The sequence below is a fragment of the Ceratotherium simum genome, chromosome 28 (genome assembly GCF_057802395.1).
Source record: "Ceratotherium simum simum isolate JZ-2026a chromosome 28, ASM5780239v1, whole genome shotgun sequence".
Taxonomy (NCBI): domain Eukaryota; kingdom Metazoa; phylum Chordata; class Mammalia; order Perissodactyla; family Rhinocerotidae; genus Ceratotherium; species Ceratotherium simum.
Window position 1 is genome coordinate 8545568 of NC_141927.1, and position 18132 is coordinate 8563699.

Genomic DNA, 18132 nt, shown 5'->3' on the forward strand with positions numbered 1-18132 from the left:
TGACTTAAACATGCCAATAAGTTAGAAAACAAAGGGAATCCCATAAAAGGAGAAATAGGATAAAACACAGGGAAAGCATATTTCTGACCTGGCAGCTTAACTGAAAATGTTGCTGACCAAAGTTCTGAGGACCTAATTTTGATTACAAAAGAAGCACATATTTTGGAAATATGTTTGTGTCAGCACAAGTTAGCAGAAGATAAGTATCTCTAGGATAAAGACACTGAGATAATCAGTTTCTTAGAAAAAAATAAAAAGCAAATCAAAAAAGGAAACAGAACAAGGAAAGTAAGAAAGACATGAAGACAGAGTGAAGGTGTGTCATCCAGAAATTACAGGAAGCCTCTTGAACTTAAAGATGGGGCCAGAGCTTAAGTTTCATAAAGAATGTTTTCATCTGATACCAATGAGAGTTCTCACAGGTAAAAATCCTAGGACTTAAGAGAAAGGAAAGTTCTAATGAATGACTAGTGGGTGGACTATTGCTTGGGGCCAAGATTGAGTAATTGGGATTGGATTTACCCTCACACCTGAAACAACCAAAGATTGAACAAAATCTATGAAACAATGGCTTTCAAGACAAAGGACATCATGCAACAAAAGATGGAGATCCCTGAGAGATGGGCTACAAAAGACAGATCCCTGAGAGATGGGCTACAAATGAGGTGGATATGCTCATGATCTCGACTGTGGTTACAGTTTCATGGATGTATAAACATGTCAAAACTTATCAAATTGTACATACTAAATATGTGCAGTTTTTCATGTCAATTATATTTCAATAAATCACAAAGAAAAAAACTTTTAAAAATCGAAAGTAAGTTAAGTTAAATCTTCAAAAATTTTAGGGACAGGACCCTCAAAGTTTGGGAATCATGATGTCCCTGTACACATAAAGGAGAGAGAACAAAAGATGGAAACAGTTTAATCTTCTAAATTAATGCTAAACTAATTAAGGAACATGAAACCTAATGTGTATTATTCACTTTTAGTTAAGTATATAATTTGTTCCATGAAATTCTCTTCCACTAGAGAAAATATCTCCACACCCTTCGTGAACCCCAGGTGTGCTGTACAGCACAAGAACAGAAAGGTGCACATCCTACAGAAAGAAGATCCCAGTGAACCCAGAGAAATAGTATTTAGACGAGATTTTCTCTCCACTTCCCTCTCACTTGACTCACACATTCTTGTGAGATTTGGGATACAAAGACAAGAATCCAGATGGAGTGTTCTCAGATTTTCTTGGAGAATACCACAAAACATCAAATTGCTAGGAGCTTGATGCTCAGAAACAAAACCAGCCATGCCGTGACTCCATGAATTCAAAACAACTATGAGTAATATCTTAAGAGCTTTACCATAAAAAGTAGACAACATAAAGATAGCTGGAAAATCCCAAATATTTGGAAATGAAGCAATATACTTCTAAATAACACATGGGTCAAAACGTTTCAATAGAAATTTTAAAACTTTTTGACACAAATGAAAATGAAAATATAACTTATGCAAATTTGTAGGATGTAGTGAAAGCAGTATTTAGAGGGAAATTTCTAACATTAAATTCATACATTAATAAAGAAGAAAGATCTGAAATAAATAACCTAACCATCTGTCTTAGGACACAAAAGTAAAAAGACCAAATTAAGCCTAAAGCAAGAAGAAAGAAGATAATAGCAATTAGAGCAGAAATTAATCAGATTAATTAAGTGTAAGCAACTTTCAATTAATTATATGAAACTGTGTATGTTTAAGCAACTTCATCAAGCATTAGAAAAAGAAAGGACTAGCTTTTGTTGGGTGAAATCTATAACTTTGGTCTTATTATTCTAATGGGACCATAGGCAAACTAGGCTTCACATTCTTCCAAATGGTTTCGTAAGGCAGCCATCCCCAGGATGGTTATAAAACACCAGTGAGAGTGCTATATCCCATTAAATTATTCCACTGCATAATCCAAGAGAGTTCTGACATATTGTCCAAATTTTCACTGTCCTAATTTCCATGCTTTTGGTCCTATTTCAATATATTCTACTAAATAATTTACCTTGTTCTATGCAGTTTATATGCTTTAAATATTTATAGGCTATTAAATAGGCATTAGAATGTTTTCTGCTATATATGCTCTGCCTTAATTATCCACATTTTTCAGATTTTAAAAACTGAATGGTGTATTTTCTCTTTATAATTAATTTAAATACAGCCTACTCCAGATATCTATTATCCAAGAAATTGTATGACATTTAAAGTTTTCCCTAAAACTGCAAATATGCATTTTTCCACTTATTAAGATATATGTTTGAAGCTCAATGACACAAAACAGAATCCCAGGGCTCGCTTACTCTCATGCTAATCTACTAGCTCATATCAAATCTATGGCAAGGTTGTGACTTAAGGTAATTCAATTTGGGAGATGACGTAGAAGTGGTAATGTATATTCCAATGTTCTGACTCCTATGATCATGACATCTTCAAAGAACCACTTTTAAAATTTAAAAAAAAATCATTCCTAAAGAATCATGATCATCACACACATTTTTCATGTGTTGATAGTCTATGACATTTCCAAATTTGATTTGTTACTTCTAATTCTTACAATAATCTGGACAAAATTTGTAATCATATATAGGAACATATATTTTTTCTGTGGCTGGTATTTGCACTATTTTAAGTGTCTTTTGAAGAACAAACATTTTAATTTTGATTGAATTTAATTTATCATATTTTGTTTTATTGGCATAATGTTCAAGATATTCCTTTATTATCGTCTTAATGTCTGTAGTGATACACCCTTTGTCATTCCTGATATTGACAATTTGTGTCTTCTCTCTTTTTTCACTAAACAGGATGGCTAGGAGTTTACCAGTTTTATTTGTCCACTCAATCAGCTTTTGGTTTCATTGATTTTTGTCCATTAATTTCTTGTTTTCTATATCATTAATTTCTTCTCATCATTATTATTTCCTTCCTTCACTTATTTTGGGGTTACTTTGCTCTTCTTTCCCTAATTTCTTAACGTGAAACTTAGATCATTGATTTGGGATATTTATTCTTCTTCCTTCATTCTTCTTAATATACGCAGTTAATGCTATGAAGTTTCCTCTAAGCAGAGCTTTAGCTGCATCTCACAAGTTTTGATGTTATGTTTTTCTTTTCTTTCAATTCCAAATGTTTTCCAATTTTTCTTGTGATTTTTTTTCCCTTAACTTATTAGTTATTCAGAAGTGTGTTGAACAGTTTCCAAATTTTTGTGGATTTTCCAGTTATCTTTTTGTTATTGATAGCTAATTTAATTTTGTTGTTGTCAGAGACATGCTATGTATAATCTCAATCAGTTCAAATTAATTGAGACTTATTTTATGGCCTGGACTATAGTCTACTTGGTACATCTTATTATCATTGAGTGACAATCTTTGTAAATGTTAAATCTTTACTTGATGAATGAATGACATCACCTTACTTGGAAGTCACTTGTTTCCCCTTCTGTTCTCATTAGTTGTATGACCTCAGAAGACTGTCAATTCAGTCTGGCCCCCGTAACTTATACTATTAATGACTTGAGTTAGTCTACATCAATTGCTAGGATCTTTCTAGTTTCTCATGTTATGATTACATTTGTACATAACATCCCAAATGCTAATTCCAGGCCTTATAACTTATGTAGTCACCAGCAATTTACTTCAAAACACTACCACGCCTGAGAGAAGCACAAATGACTAAATTTCACAGATTTTCAAAGTTACTCTCAATTTGTCAAAAACCTCAAAACTTGGGGCCAGCCCGGTGGCGCAAGCGGTTAAGTGCGTGCACTCTGCTGCGGTGGCCCGGGGTTCACCGGTTCAGATCCCGGTGCACACCAACGCACCGCTTGTTAAGCCATGCTGTGGCGGCATCACATATAAAGTAGAGGAAGATGGGCATGGATGTTAGCCCAGGTCCAATCTTCCTCAGCCAAAAGAGGAGGATTGGCAGATGTTAGCTCCGCGCTGGTCTTCCTCACCAAAAAAAATAAATAAATAATAATAAAACCTCAAAACTTAAACCCATGAATGCCAACGATTTATTACGCTTTCTTCTTTTTTCTATGTATTTTTGCACAGTTGTAATCATTGTTATAAAAATTAAATGAAATAAAATATATCTTGCCTTTTTTCTAATATGATATTGGCCTACTAGCTAACTGCTAATGACTTCAAAAGTCTCTTCTTTATATAAATATGTGACTCTGTGTAAAAAACAAACAGAAAAGAAAAACGTGGCACATAAACCTAGAGAGACTCTTTTAGTCACTTACAAATATATGATATGTATTTATTTTTTTAAAAACACAGCAATGTAGCACTTACTATGTGCGAAGCATTGCTCTAAACATTTTACAAATTCTAGTTCACTTAATCCTCCTAACTAAATCCATGATGTAAGTGCAATTATTTTCCCCATTTTAGCAGAAATTTAGGAATTTAGGACATTAGAATTTTAGTAAATTCAGCAGAGAGACATTAAGAAGTTTACCTAAAGTCACATGCGAATAATTTGCAGCATTAGGATTTGAACCCCAGCTATCTGGTTCCAGGGTTTGTGCTCTAAATTATTGACCTACATGAAAAGTACGTCACTACTTATTTTCTTTTACTCACAAATTGATTAACAAACTAAATTACCATACTAGTGTAATTAGTATCATTAGTTCTACTGTTCCAAAGAATACACAACATTTTACGTATGTTATCTTTGTCTTCAAATATTTATTAGTGTTTCCTTGAACCAGAGTATAGCATCCAAACTTCACTTTAAATACAAGATCTACTTGTTCCTGAAACAAGTCTTAACATTATCTCAGTTTTTTTTCAGTGAACTAATTCACTTCCTCAAATATCAAACAGCAGTGCATCATAAAAGAGTTCCTGTGAGAGAAAAAACGTTAACCTAATCTTTTTTTGTGTGTGTGAGGAAGATCAGCCCTGAGCTAACATCCGTGCTAATCCTCCTCTTTTTGCTGAGGAAGACCGGCCCTGAGCCAACATCTATTGCCAATTCTCCTCCTTGTTTTCCCCAAAGCCCCAGTAGATAGTTGTATGTCATAGTTGCACATCCTTCTAGTTGCTGTATGTGGGAAGCGGGCTCAGCATGGCCAGAGAAGTGGTGTGTCCAGTGCGCGCCAGGATCCGAACCCAGGCCACCAGTAGCGGAGCCTGCGCACTTAACAGCTAAGCCACCGGCCGGCCCTACCCTAATCTTTTTAATTCAGGTTCACAGGCTACCTTGTTGACATTGAACATTCAACTATCAGGTGGTCTTTTGTCTCTTTACTCACTCTTTCAATAAAGTTTTATTAGACACCTACTCTGTGACAAGCACCATGCTAAATATTGAGGAGAGAAAGGAAAAAAAAAGTACATAGATTTTTATTTATGCAACTTAAACTTTCTTAAGTTTTTACTTTACATTCTAAATCTCACAATTCTTATGGACTGCTATAACACAGGGTTCTATCTGGAACCCTGAAAACTTCCTCTTCTAATATATTGGAGTCCTCTTTTCACTACACGGTTTCTTTGCTCTTCTAATTTCTCCTTGCTCCCATATTTTTTTTTTTCCTGATGAAAACGTGCTCTTTCAGCAGACTTTCTCTCCTGTCTCCTGTCTATAGCGATTAAGAGCTCTAGCTCCCATGGGTAAACAACTAGAACATCCAGTTTCTAGCAGCCTGGATTGTGGACAAGTACCTTTGTCTTTCAAAGCCTGTTTCTTCATCTATAAAAAGAAGACTAAAGGAAACTTATTCTAAAGAATTGTAAGGATTAAACAAATGCACTCAAGAAACAAAATGTTCGTAACACATAAGAAATGTTCGATAAATATGAGTTGCTACTATTGATTTATCTTAATGATGTTAATATCATGTTTTTAGAGCTTATTTACAACCATTCATCTTCTTTTTTCCAAACTTCCTGCTTTATTTACTTGTACATTAACAAGTCTTCTGGTGTTTCCCTAGTGTCTCCTTGTGATTTATTTTAATCACTTTACCTTTGCCTTGGACAAACAGTTTTAACCAAAATATTGGAATTTTTATATTCAAAAGAAGAAAATCTTACCAACAAAAGTAGTTGCTTTTTCCCCATCTCTGAATATTTCTCAAAGCTCCTTTTTAACTCTTGCCATTATTTTTCTCTCTCTTCTCCTCATTACTTCTATTGGCAAGCAATGAGACCATTCCCTACACCCATCCACACCATCATTTCTGGCTTATTCTGACCTCTTCCATCCCAGGACTACCTGTCCTTATATTTCTCCTGTATAGGAACATTGCATGTTCAGGGCCTTTGTGTAAACTTTATAGCACTATGATGTCTCTTTACCCTTAACCAATACAATCCCTAGTGACCATTTTGTATATAAATATCTGTGATCTACTCACAATTTTTGCTACAGAAACTGATCAAAAGTTTTATTCTTTTTCTTCCTCCAGATATTCCCAAAGAGATCATAGACTGTTTCATTACTAAAGCTCAACTAATTTGTCCCTGACATATGCATTCAGAGAAAATGTCTGATGCAGTCTACTGAGAATTTACAATTATGGTTTATAAAATATAATCTCTTTATGCTTTTTTTTCTTTTTTCCTGGATTCCTTACAAGATAACATCCTTTAATCTTTCTGTTGTTCTCTTACTTTCAGAGATATCACATATTCATTCATTTATCTCTACTGCCTTCTTTTTCTCCTGGTCAATTAGACAAGCTAATATGTTAAATCAATATTAAAAATAACCTTAAAAAAAATCTCTCCTCTCATTTTCACAGTTTACAGAAGTGCATATTCATCAGGTGTGGGTCTAGTGCCCTTCAGTTCTGTACACCATTGCAGTGTCTCTGATCACTATGCCACACAGTGGGGCCCCCCTGTTTACTCTGTCCCCACCTCCTCCCTCACTACTCTACTTCAGGCTTAAGCTCTTCTCCTCTATTTCCAGGTATATCTTAAAATTGCTTCAAGAACTTCTTTGATTTCTTTCTTTCTTTCTGAGGCATCAACCATCTTTGTTTTTGCCCAGGAAGCATTAAAATATTCTTATAAAGTAGGTATGGTGAATTGCCATGCAAATTAAAGTATATAAAACTGAGGAGAAGAGAGAGACTGAAATATTTCTAAAATTCACGTAATAGAATTCTCTGTACTTGGCTTTCATTGAGAATTCGAGGAACAGTGTAAATTTCATCTATTAAAGTCAATATAGCATAAATATTCTTGTCTTTAAAGTTGCTCTATTACTTGGAGTACGTAGAGTAAAAGTTCTTCAATTCTATTTTAGAAATACAAGGGTTAACAACTAAAAAATGCCAAAATTGGTGTGACAAAAGGTGCAAAATAGTTAATGCATTTGAAGCAATAAATTAACATATAGACAGATGGTATAACCTTCCTGTGAAAATAAGATTCCAAAATTTACACTTCTGTGAAACCAAAATGTGATCATCAGAGTTCTCTTTAACAAGTCCTATTAGGATTGATTAAATTATATCCCTCTGGGTTTAGAAATAATGCTAATTAACCCTCATAGAGGGCTAAAAAGAAATGCATTATTTACTGGACAAATACATACCTGCTGATTTTATTTAAGGTATTTATTTAAGAAGAAGGAGAAAATATTTCGGTGTATTTTTAAAATTTTTGTTCTTCTGAGTCTATGCCTGTGTGTGTGTACATTCTAGCTATTTCAATTGAATATATATATTATGTTAATTTTCAGATGAGTAATGAAGGGAAGTGTGTATGCCTTCCTCAGCTTAATGAGTTAACATCAGCAGGCTTTTTTCTAAAAAATTATCATTTACTTAGTACTCATAATTAAATGTCACATTAAGATCTTTCTTTATTAAACTAATTACTTTGTCATTTATAACTTTATGTCTACTGAAAATTTACCTACAAGTCTGCAAAGGAAATTGCTTAGTAAAGAAAAAAAATAATCACTGTTAATATTTCATATGAAATATTGTTACAATTAAGAACATAATCACATTTTCGGCTAAACTAGGTGGCTGTTTACATTTTAAAATATAAATAACAATACTTTATTTGCTATTCAGTTATATTATTATAATTTTCACAATAATGTGAAAATATATTCTAATAAAATTAATGGGAAAATATATTCTAATAAAAACATGACCAAATTATGAAGCAATTAATTGTAATAAATCAAAGATCTGAAGGATCAATTCTGTTTTTTCTCATTGATGACTAATAATAGTCAATGAATTAACTTCATTTTTCCAAAAGAAGGCATTGAATTTTCGTAAAAAATTTCATGTTGTCTCATTATTTCCTATATAGTTGTAAAACGAATCCTTAATTTTTAAGAGAATAAAATGTGACTGTCTCTTTTAGTACCTTTTCTATGACAGACTCTCCATATGAAAACAATTTATAGTTCAAAAAACTCAGTAAACAATTGTGCTTATATTCATTAGTGTGCCCCAAGCTGTTCAATTTTCTAACATTTGTTTCTATTGTACTCTATTTTCCTACCGACTTTTATTTTCATTGTATTAATTTTTTTCATCAATTTAACCATTATTTATTGAGCACGTGTCATATAGTGAAAAAGTAATGAAACAGTCCCATAAACTCCAGAAAACTACAATCTATAGAAAACTAGAGCAAAATACACAAATAGCTAATCTAAAAGGTAAAAAAATGACATCTTTCATAAAGGAGGCATATTGAAGTATAAGGAAAAGTGGAGCTCCAAACTCCTGAAAGAAATGGGAATCTGGGCCACATATCTCCACGTTGCTTAGGTCAGGAAAGATGGTGGAATAAAGAATAGAAGTGATGACAAGCCTAAGGATGTATCACTGATGAACACCCGCATACAATTTGTTAGAGAAACAAAATATTCCAGGAGAAAGTCAGAAAATAAGAGGTTAAAGACATTTTAAAAATAGAATGTAATGCTGTGAAGCCAAACAAAGATTTTTCAAGAAAAGATAATCAGTCAACAAGAGTTCAGAGAGCTCAGTGAGGGTAAGGAGGGATAAAAGTCCTTTGGCACGGGGACAGTTCTCTGGTGACTTGAGAAACACTTTGAGAACTTGACATGGAGGGGAGAGAAAAGAGTAGCTACTGAAGGAGCAAAGCTAATGGCTATGACCTACACTTTCCACGTTTTCACTGAGAAACTGGAGAGACTTTATGGTACTTTAAAGCAAGAGAATGTCAATGGCAATGTTTGTTGATTTTTTTTTAATAATTTGGAAATGAGAAGGTGAATATCTTAAAAGTCAAGAAGAAAATGACAGTGATAATGAGATTAAATATGAGAAAGAAGGTATGCGATAACAGAAATTTCCAGAAAATGTAGATGAGATTGAAAATAAGGGATCCTTCTTTTGAAATAAATGGGAAATGGGATAAGAGGAAAATTTACACAGCTCACTGCAATTGACATTAATCTTTTCAATTAATCCAGTATCATGGCCATCTGCAAAGAAGGAGAAGGAGAGTACGCAGGATTATGGAACAAGTGTTGTTTTCCACACTGTATCCTTTCCTACTTCTTTATAGCACTTCCATTTCCTTCTGTGGAATCCCCTATGCCCCAGTGTTTGTGGGTGTGCTTCAACACGAAATCCAGGTGCCTGCCTCCAATTATAAAAGCTGAAGGGGCCAGATCTTGCTTTTCACGACCACGTACAGCCAAGAGGCAGACCTGTGTCCTGAGCTTAGCTGGAAGATTTACTCCTGGGACTTTGGACTTGAAGCAAGACCAGAGAAAGGTGGGAGTACATACTCGCCAGCAGCTGTGCACTGACCTGCTCCTGCCAAATAACCATTCCCATCGCTCCTCCTTTCTGACTCCCCGAGTTGCCTTGGCCTTGGCCTCTTCAAGGCTGTTTCTTGAGCCTTCTTGCAATTCCACGAGCTTTTGATACAAAGCCAGTAACTTTTGTTTGCATTAAGTTATCCATACGTCCATAAGTAGTTTTATTTCTTACAACAACATCCCCCTGTTAGAACAAATGTAACTGGCACAGGAGTTGGAGACTGAAGGAGGAGAGAAAGCATTTGTAATTGAGATCATGGATAATTAACAGAGAGTCAACTAAAGTTGAAAGGCAATCACCAATGCCACTGATAACCTAGTTAAAATTAATGGACATAAACTTACAGTTTTATAATGGCCAAGCATAATGTCCTACATGATAACTATTGTCCATGTTACATTTTTTACAACAAATCATGTGGTACATTCCCAAATTTAGACAATCAAGATGCTGGTTACTCGTAAAGGCACTGTACATGGCTCCCTAAAACATCATTGCATTTGCCAAATAAAAATGCGGAGATATCCGAATACAGCAAAATGATTTATAACACATCGAATTTTTCCAAGCTCAGCAACCTATACAAAAGTAGTGGATGATCATTCAAGATCATTCCAAGGTCCCTAAATTCTTTTAAGAATGAACGCCTTGGAAATAGAAATATTACTTTGGTTCTCAAGGGCGGACTATATAGAGGATTACTTATCTTTAAGAGCTATAACCACCCCACCCCCCCCGTAGACTAGCCTTGGATGTCTGGTCATGATAAAGCAAGCAGTAAGAAACCTACAACAAGTGCAAGAAAATGAACACAAGGTCTAACAAGTGCTCGTTTTATTTCTAACCACTGGCTTGACTAGATAAGTCAGATACCTTTTTTGTCTTTTATTTTTTCATCTGTGAATTGAGATTTTTGTCAAAAATTTTCACCTAGCTCAAGCCTTCCAGAATTGGTGCTGTGATTTCTCCATGTAGTTTAATTCCATATGGTACGTAGATCTAAAAATAGCATTAATGTGGGAAGAAACCCAGGAGGAGTGTGGTGACAGTCCCACGAGTTTCAGATGAGCAGTTTCATGAAGTAGCTCCTATTAGATTCCCAGAATATTGACTTTCTTACCAGAATAAGCTATAGAAGTAATAACATGACTCATGCAATGGCCAAAGTCATGATTATAATTCATTAAATAGATTAGATTTGAAGTAACAAGGAAGTTTTAAAAACTAAAATTACACCTTGCATTTTACTAACATATACTGTACTTTATGTCCTCAATTTCTGGAGAGAAAATATGCCACTCTATTTTCAGTTTTTACTTCTGTTTGTAGAGGAGATGCATTTCTCTCTGAAAGCTGTCTTTTGAGTACCATGGTAACCACATCCCTGCAGTTAAGTCTGTCCTGTCGGATGCGCAATTTAAGACATTTGCAAATGCCACCTAAGATCACACACTAAGCAGACAGGAAAGGGTATGCTTTAAGATGAAAATGGGAACAGTGTTTAGTGTTGGTCAAAACGAAATGCCAAGAATGGGGAAGAGGAACGGGATTCAACCAATACAACAACTTTTGCCACTGCTCTGAACAATCCAGGAGTTCTTTTTTTTCTATGCATCCTCACCATTAAGTCAGTCTGGTATTTGCTCCTCACCTGGTTCTCTGCGCTGGGGTGAAGCCCATGGTTAGAGAAACACAGGCCGGAAATGATAAGATTCCAGCTAAGGGGTAAGAAGGGTAACAGAGACGGTGACACTGTCCCGATGGGATTGTGCACGAGCAGAGAGTGCCTCAAGGTCCAATTCTGGAGGCTCTAGCAGCATTATTAGAAGGAATACACCTGATGATTCCCTGCCATCAGGGAAATAAAAGTCAGCGGATGTCAAATGGCAAAGTCAGCGGATGTCAAATGGCAAATCCAGCAGGAAGTGACATTTGCCCTGAGGTGAATGCAGCCAGCAGATTCACCTGCGAGCACACGTGAGGCCCACGCCACCATGATCACCTCTGGAGAAGTTCTGTTCCTGCTTCAGATAGAAGGAAAGGAGGGACAGCAAATCAAAGTCATTTTAATGTGGCAAACAAAGTAAGTGACTCTCTATAGCAGGACAGCAATCTAGCTAGAGTGTTCTATACTCTAATAACAAAAAAGGACAATTGAACACCTTTATACAAAAACATCAAAATAGTGGGGTATGGCTTTTTTTCCTCTACTAAATATTATGTATAAGAAATTGATTTTACTTTGCATTATACCCTCAGTGTCCATCCATGTGTACACCTAAAATTTTTACAATGTTATAAGCCAATGTTACTGCAATAAACAAAAAATTAAAAAAATAAAAAATAAAAAATAAACAACAAAAAAAAAGAAATTGATTTTATTTTTGATACATATTTTTGGCTAAAAAAATGCTATTTATTATTGAATGCTATTTATTATTGAATAGTAATGATAATAATCATTAAAAATATTGAAACAGCCTTTTCTAAAAACCCACTATGTCAAGCAACAATCAAAATGAAATTTCTAGTCAAAAAGATTTTTTAAAAAATACTTACGGAACAAGTTGATTAAAATAATTCACATCTAGGGGCTGGCGCCGTGATGTAGCAGTTAAGTTTGGCACACCCCGCTTCAGCAGCTGAGGGTTCGCGAGTTTAGATCCCGGGTGTGGACTTACGCCACTCGTCAGCCATGCTGTGGCAGCAACCCACATACAAAATAGAGGAAGACTGGCACAGATGTTAGCTCAGGGATACTCTTCCTCAAACAAACAAAGAGGAAGACTGGCTCGGGACCAGTCTTCCTTAAAGAAAAATAAATAAATAAAATAATTCATATCTAATTTTTTAGATTAATAGTTTGTTATACATTTATTTATCCATAGTTCATTATTATTTTAATCAATTAAAATTAGAAACCTTATGTCTCATTTCCTCCATTTCCAATTAATATAAGGGAAGAGAGAATATATATTTTCCACTTTGCCTAAGGTACTGTGGTTCTTTAATAATACCTATTATTATTTTTTGGTGACATAATTTTTCTTTAATATTTCCCATGAGGTCTGCTATGTACTTATCAAAATATTTAAAGGTAGCTGACACAGCTAGTAATTTAATGCAAGAATGAGCACTGAAATTATTTTATGCTACTGGATGGTTAATAAAACTGTCAGTAAAAAATGATAAGGATTCAATATTAATATCTTGCATTTATAGTTTGCCTTATTTTATATTAAATAAAAAATGGAAAGCTCATCTTTTTTCATATTATTTATCCTCAGAGTTTTGACAAATATTTAAAATTATTCTTCCACAAAGCTACGAAGATTTCCATAGAGACCCAGCCTATCATTTTTATAAACTTTGACATTTTTATTCTTCTCTCTTGCATTTCATCTTCTCTTTAAAATCAGATATTTTACTTTATGTTTTCCTCCTTCATGCATTTAAAAAATATTAGTATACACACTATGAGCCAGGTGCTATGCCAAACACTGTAAGGAACATGTAAGGAAACATAAGGAACAGGCTAAAAAGAATTCGCAGTCTAGTAGGGAATAGATTTGTAAAATAAAACTACATGGTAAAGGGCGATAACAGAGGCGTGAGGAAGACACAATGGTTACACAGAGGAAGATTAATCTTCCATTGGAAAAAGTCAAGGAACTTATCAAATAGGAAAAAACAAGAGTTGAGTCTGGGAAAAACTAGTAGGAATTCACCAGTCGGTCAGGTGATAAAGGGATTCTAAGAAGCAGGAACAATTTATGGAAATTTTTAAAGCTCTTGAAATTGTGTGACATGATCAAAGGTCTTAAAAAGACTCATTGTTTAACGCATACTAAAGGGCAAGGGGGAGAAGAGTAGGTCACGTTGCTGGAACAGGAGTCAGGGTCTAACCACGGAATCTGTACAATCCTAATGAATTGATATTACTTCCTACAGCCAATGGAAAAACATGGGATCAAAACATGAGGTAATTGGGGCCTGCCTGGTGGTGCAGTGGCCGGGTGTGCACGCTCCGCTTCCACGGCCCAGGGTTTGCAGGGTCGGATCCCTGGCGCACACCAGTGCATCACTTGTCAAGCCATGCTGTGGCGACGTCCTATATAAAGTAGAGGAAGATGGGCCCAGATGTTGGCCTGGGGCCAATCTTCCTCAGCAAAAAAGAGTTGGATTGGCATAGGATGTTAGCTCAGGGCTGGTTTTCCTCACAAAAAAAAAAAAAAGACAGAAACGAGGTAATTAATCCAATTTGTTCTGTAGCATATTGGTTTGGAGTTTCTTGCTCTGAAAATATGCACATCTAAGCTACTGCTCTAGATTATCACTGTACAGAGAACGATAAAGTGAGCCTCATATGTTAAATTTTCTAGTAGGCACATTTTAAAAAATAAAAATAAAAGAGGAAATTAATTTGAATGATATGTTTTATTTAACCAGATATTCAAAAGATGTAAATATTATCATTGCAACATTTAATCAATATGAGAAATTATTAAGGAGATATTTCACTTTTTTTTGTTTTGGTGAGGAAGATTGGCCCTGAGCTAACATCTGGGCCAATCTTCCTCTATTTTGTATATAGGACACTGCTACAGCATGGCTTCATGAGCAGTGTGTAGGTCTGAGCCTGGGATCCGAACCTGCAAACCCCAGGCCACCAAAGAAGAGCACACAAACTTAAAAACACTATGCCACCAGGCTGGGCCCCACATTTTTTTCACCAAGTCTTCAAAATCTGCTATGTATGTTATACTTACAGTATATCTCAATTTGAATGCTAAATTTTGATCAGAAATACTTAATCTGTATTTATATTTCATAGAATTTAAATTAGGAAAAGTAGATTCATATTTCCAAGTTATTCCAAATCTACTTAAAAGTTTCCTGATAACTGAATTGGATACCAAAAACTCATTTTCCTTCAATTTGTGCAATAACACTGACAAAACTGGTTCATGTTTTTTCAGAACAATAGATTTGGCTTTAAAGCAAAAGCAAATCAGTTTCAAAACTATGTTTTGAACGTACATCAGTCCAAGGTAAGTAAATTAACTAACTTCTATGACAACTCAGTATTAACACCAAATTCAAAGAAACGTCAGATGAATTGAAAAACAACTCTAAATTTACCAATAGCAAAAAAGTATTGTTCAAATTTTTCTTGTCACTTTTACAGCCAATTTACATAATGCTGTTAATTACAATTAAAATGTTCTACACATTGATTCATATTACAAAAATGTTTCAAATCATTATTGATTTTTATTATGAAATGTTTCCATTTCAAAATAAATTCTCACTGCTATCTAGCTAAATCAAAAATAAGCTTTTCCTTTTCTTAGAGCTTCAAATTTAGCTTATTCATATGCAGTGTGATATTGATGACAAAATATAAATCACATTGCCATTTTCATCCCTGATTATTGAATATTTGGCAAGCATCACTTTGTTTCAAGAAATCTTTGAATGGAGTTAACAGAACTGCAAATTTTGTAAAACTCTTCCGTGACTCAACCAACAAGCATTGGCAAAGAACACAAGATCATTCCATTCATTGTCTTCCACTTCTTTTGACATTTCCATACACTAGTGGTGATTCCTATCATTTACACATAGATTCTGAACAGTTTTAACCACCATATCCATGGTTCATTCATAGAGTCTGCTTTAGGAAACTGAGCAAAATATTTTCAAAATATATTATACAGTAGAACAAAGCAAGAAGGCAAAAGTCAGTCTCTTGTTTAAAAATTCCAATAAATCCAATATTTGACCTAACATAGCTGAAGCACCACTTATTGTTAGAGAAATTATTTTTTCATACCTAGATGAAATGCTTCTTCAACATAGGTAAAAGATTCAAAAGTATCTACTGTTGAGTTCAAATGTCTTTGTAAATTTGGAAGTCTTTTGAGACACAATGGTGAAATGAAAGAGACAGACAAAACTAAGTGCTGATGGGAATACTGAGAAACCGGACCTTTCAGACACTGCTGGAAATAGTTCAAATTGGAAAACTTTTTGACATTAGCTACTAAATCTGAACATATCTGAACTGTGTGACTCAGCAATTTCACTTCTCGAGACTATACCTTTCAGAAATGTATATATGTATGTGTAGCAAAAGATAGATAAAAAGTGTTCGAAGCAGCCCATTTCATAGTATCCAAAACCTGAAAACAACCAAGTATCGATTAATGTTTGAATGAAAAATTAATTGTGGTATAATGATACAATGAAATACTACATAGCAATGAGAATGAGTGAAATACTACTATACGCAACAAAATGGATGTCTCAGAAGAAGAATGTTAAGTGATAGAAACCAGATACAGAAGAGTACATGCTTTATGATGACTGTAATACAAGCGACAAACCAGTGGCAAGTTTTATCAAGAATAAAAAGAAGGGAGGCCAGCCCAGTGGCGTAGTGGTTAATTTGTGTACTCTGCCCTGGCAGCCTGAGGTTCGCAGGTTCAGATCCTGGGCACAGACCTACTCACCGTTCATCAAGCCATGCTGTGGCAGGCATCCCACATATAAAGTAGAGGAAGATGGGCACAGACGTTAACCCAGGGCCAATCTTCCTCAGCAAAAAGAGGAGGATCGGCAGATGTTAGCTCAGAGCTAATCTTCCTCACCAAAAAGAAAAAAAAAGGATAAAAGGGAAAAGACAAAGACCGTTTTAGATGTAATAGGACATAACTATAATAAAATTTTTGAAAAAAATAAGAAAACATTAAAAACAATTTAAGTATATTCAAAAATGTTGATTAAATGGACATTTTAAATGTTTCAAAAGGAAATAGAAAACTTAAATATGATTATAACAATTTACATAATGAATCAGTAGTTGAAAATTTACCCACTAGTGAATAGCAAGGGCCAGACAGTATTAAACAAAAGCCCAATGAAAACTTTAAGAAAAGATAATTCCTATTTTAAATAAATCGTTTTGCAGAATAGAAAGACAGCAAACTTTGCAATTAAATGTGATGATACCAGATAAATCTTGATGCTAAATATAGATAAGGATATCATCAAAAATGAAAATTTAAGGTTGATTTTATGAACAGAAATTCATAAAAATCTAATTCAAAATGTAAAAATAGTACATAACAACCAAATAGAATTCAAGGATGGCTTAACATCTGAATACAAAGATGGTTTAACATTAGAAAATCTTAACGTAATACACACAAAGATATTATCCCATGTTCACTAATAAAAAGTCTCAATATTTAAAGGCAGATATTTTCCCCACAATTTTATAAACTAACGCAATTCATATTGAATTCCCCAAGGGATCCTAAAGAACATATCACGGTGAATATGAAAGCAATATAGAAACATAAAGAGCCAAAAATAGGTTAAGTAAGCTTTGAAGAAATAGAAAAAATAAAGAGTTAACTAAAACATTGTGATATTTCCATTAACAAATTGAAGAATATAAGAAAATATAGAGCCCTGTTATAGATCCATGCATATATGAAAACTAGACTCAGGAATGCAGTAACATCATAAATCAGAAGGAAAGGTGTGCTGGACAACAGACTAACCATATGGTTGAAAAAGAGAAACAGATCCCAGCCTCAAACTACATACACACACACACACACACACACACACACACACACATATCAAGTGAGCTAAATACCTAATGTAAAGCATGACCCTTTAAAACTTTTAGAAGAAAATTGAAAAGACTAACTTTATATCATCAGGATAGAGTAGGATTTCTTAAAAGACATGAATAATACAAACCATAAAGGAAAAAACTAACAAATTTGATCACACTGAAATTAAAAAATTCTAGATGAGAAAATTTGAAAAGGGAAAAGATAAGTCACAGACTGTACAAATGATTAGTGTCTAAAATACGCAAAAATAGACTACAAATCAATAAGCAAAGGATCTAAACTTCAATAGGAAAGTGACCAAATATTATAAAAAAGTCATGCCCCAAATAGAAAACCAAATGGCCAAAAAACGCATAAAAATATGTAGGCTCATAAATTAGAGAAAAGCATATGAAAATATCAATGAGATTCTACTGCATACCCAGAAGACTGGCAAAAGTTAAGTTTGATGACAAGTACTGCTGAAAGACATAGGGAAACAGAAACTCATACAGTTCAGGACAAAGTAAAAATGTGTAGAATTAATTTTTGGAGATCAACTTAATACCTAGTAAATTTGAAAGGGTCATTTTCTTTTAGAATAAACACCTTAGATAAACTCATATACGTGTATGTAACAGGTATTTATATTTATGTTTTTGGCAG

General features: G+C 34.2%; 1 protein-coding gene across 3 annotated transcripts in view; it reads right to left on the bottom strand.

The window, feature by feature from the left end:
- GPM6A (glycoprotein M6A) overlaps positions 1–18132 on the bottom strand; it is a 323217-nt gene that overhangs the window by 198956 nt on the left and 106129 nt on the right. The window lies entirely within an intron of this gene.